The sequence below is a fragment of the Odocoileus virginianus genome, chromosome 16 (genome assembly GCF_023699985.2).
Source record: "Odocoileus virginianus isolate 20LAN1187 ecotype Illinois chromosome 16, Ovbor_1.2, whole genome shotgun sequence".
In the NCBI taxonomy this organism is placed as follows: domain Eukaryota; kingdom Metazoa; phylum Chordata; class Mammalia; order Artiodactyla; family Cervidae; genus Odocoileus; species Odocoileus virginianus.
Window position 1 is genome coordinate 59,732,258 of NC_069689.1, and position 3,553 is coordinate 59,735,810.

Consider the following 3,553-nt stretch of genomic DNA (forward strand, 5'->3'; position numbering starts at 1 on the left):
CTCCTGCTTATACCCCTCTAGTTTGACTAGGTTCTCCAGAAAGCCGTGTGCTAAAGAGCTCAGAAAACACTTGAGTGAGTCCTTAGGGATGGACTTGTTAAGTTGCCAATTAATATTGGGTTGACCAAAGAGTTGGTTCAGGTTTTTCCATAAGATGTTACAGTAAAACCTGAAGGGAAATTTTGGCCAACTCAGTATTTCTTGACCCAGGCCTGAAAACAGGAGAGGAAATTACATTCCCATTAGCTGGGAATGGTTTTACAGCCCTTTCATGGTACTATACGAGCATATCATCTTCATTTATCTTATCTATCCAAGCACTGTTCTAAGTCAGATACAATCAGCATGTTAAATAACGAGGGAAGTCCCATATCCTATTTTATTTTCATCAAAGCCCTTATACCTGTCTGATCTTTTCCTGTTTACTTGTTTTGGTAAACATCATGGTAGGAGGGTGGGGAAGATCCCCTGGAGAAGGAAGTGGCAACCCACTCCAGTACTCTTGTCTGGAGAATTCCATGGATGGAGGAGTGGAACAGCCTGCAGTCCATGGAACCACAAAGAGTCGGACACAACTGTGCAACTAACTTTCAGTGGTAGGTGGGAGCCATCTCTCCTACTTGCCATTCTTTCCCCGGCACCTAAAACAGTGCCTGGCATGTACTAGGTGCTCAGTAAACATTCATTGGATGAATTCTTGGAGACATGCTCATAGGCAAGGAACTCGTGCTGGAAAAGCAGTGGTGTGAGACGAAGAGGGACAGGTGAGTGAGAGTTACACCAGGGAGGCTATTAGTTGCCAAATGAGTGTGGATATTATTCTCTGGGGGAATGAAGTGTCTGTCCTCAATGATGGTTTTCCAATAGAGAAGAGGCATGATCAGTGTTTAAGGAAGTTTGATTGGGCAGCCATGTGTAAATCACATTCCAAAGGGAAAAATGAAAAGCATTGCCTCAATGCATGATATCAAGGGCTTAGTGTCTGGCCTATAGTAGCTCTCCAATAGATGACTGTTAATCACCAAGCACTGTGGCAGGCACTGGGAGATACAGAACAAAAAGGCAAGACCATTAAACCTTTCTACCTCAAAAGAATTGTTCCTAAACCCTACTGTCACATTCCTCCCCTCCCCAACCTTTTTAAACAATTTTGCTTTCTATGTCTGTGAAGACTCACTATATTTTAAAAAACTATTTTATTTATTTATTTGGCTGTGTTGAAGCCAAATAAATAGTTGCAGCACAAGGAATCTTCACTGGGTCACGGGAATCTTTCGATCCGGCCCACAGATTCTCTCTAGTTGTGGTGCAGGGGCTCAATAGCTCAGCAGCACATGGGATCTTAGTTCCCCAACCAGGGATCAAACCTATGTTACCTGCCTTGCAAAGTGGATTCTTAACCACTGGACTACCAGGGAAGTCCCCCTTTCCTTTTTGTCAAACTTCCATTAATATGTATCATATTCTCAGGGCTATCATGTCCAGGCTCTTTTAATTGAGAGTCTCACCTCCACGATACCTTTGGCTTAGATTTCTCTTTCCCCCTCTTTCCTGTATTTTGCTGGTGCTAAGTCATGGAACTTGTCTCCACACTGCCCCCACCTTTTTAATTGTAAAAGCACCATGTGCTTTTTGTAAACTTCTCCAAACAGTACAGAAGCACCCACAGTAAAAGAAAAAAAAAAAGAAAATGCCTCGATTTTTCCTTATTCCTTCCCACAATGTCACTCCCCAGAATTCACCCCTGTAATCATCTGGCATCCCAAATCTTGTTCCTAGCTCCTGTTTTCCATCCGCACTCCAGCCTTAAACTAAAGAGATGGTTTTTCATCTGTTCTCAATGATATTTCCCTTCAGTTCAACTAAAAAAATACCAAAAATTTATTGAGTGCTATACACCAAGTATCAATAACCTCAGATATGCAGATGATACCACCCTTATGGCAGAAAGTGAAGAAGAACTAAAGAGCCTCTTGATGAAAGTGAAAGAGGAGAGTGAACAACTTGGCTTAAAGCTCAACATTCAGAAAACTAAGATCATGGCATCTGGTCCCATCACTTCATGGCAAATAGATAGGGAAACAATGGAAACAGTGGCGGGGTGGGGGGGTGTCCAGAATCACTGCAGATGGTGACTGCAGCCATGAAATTAAAAGACACTTGCTCCTTGGAAGGAAAGTTATGACCAACCTAGACCAACAAAGGTCCATCTAGTCAAGGCTATGGTTTTTCCAGTGGTCATGTATGGATGTGAGAGTTGGACTATAAAGAAAGCTGAGTGCCAAAAAATTGATATGGTGTTGGAGAACACTCTTGAGAGTCTCTTGGACTGCAAGGAGATCCAACCAGTCCATCCTAAAGGAAATCAGTCCTGGGTGTTCATCGGAAGGACTGATGTTGAAGCTGAAACTCCAGTACTGTGGCCACCTGATGTGAAGAGCTGACTCATTGAAAAAGACCCTGATGCTGGGAAAGATTGAAGGCAGGAGGAGAAGGGGATGACAGAGGATGAGATGCTTGGATGGCATGACTGACTCAATGGAAATGAGTTTGAGTAGGCTCTGGGAGTTGGTGATGGACAGGGAAGTCTGGCGTGCTGCAGTCCATGGGGTAACAAAGAGTTGGACATGACTGAGCAACTGAACTGATACACCAACTCCTACACCAGATACAAGAGGTATAAAGACAAAACAATGAAAGAGTTCCACATTTAAAAACCTGTTACACTTGGGTAAGTTACTCTTTCTGATCCTTATTTCTTTACCTGTAAAGTGGGATAAGCCTTTATGGGGTCGATGAGGATTAATGAGATGATACGTAGAAAACTCTTTGCACAGTACCTGGTATGTTGTGTGTGTTCTGTAAATGTCAATAACAACAATGATAATGATCTCATCTTTGCTTTGTAGGAGTTTATAGTTTAATGAGGAAATTCAAAGAAAAAGAATTATGGAGGTGAAGAGGGGCTTCCCTGGTTGGTCCAGTGATAAAGAATTCACCTTTCAATGCAGGGGATGCAGGTTCAATCCTTGGTCAGGGAACTAAGATTCCACATGGCACAGAGCAACCAAGCCCGCAACTGAAACTACAGAGTCTGCATGTGAAGACCCAGCACAGCCAAAAAAAAAAAAAAAGAAGAAAAATATTGTTGGAAAGTGGGAGGCAGGCAGTTTAAATGAAATTAAAAGGTAGAGGTAGAGAGCTGGGAGACTAAAAAGTGATAGCTTGGCCTCAACCTCTAAGAGTATTTCTCAAAGCATGAGTCAAAAACTACCTGCATTCCTCCTACTGAGGTGCTTGTTTAAAATGCAGATTTAGTGGCCCCACCTCCAGCAAATATGGTAAATTCACACAGTGGAATTGTTGAATACATCTGGACAAATGAATAAACTATAGTTGTATCTATTAACATAGATAGGCCTCAACAACTCAATATTGAGAGCGAAAAATAAGATGCAGAAAATACATACAGTAAGGACCAAAATACAATACAGATTAAAACAGACAAAACCAAATACTATATTGCTTAAGCAATAAGCACAAACTGTCATGA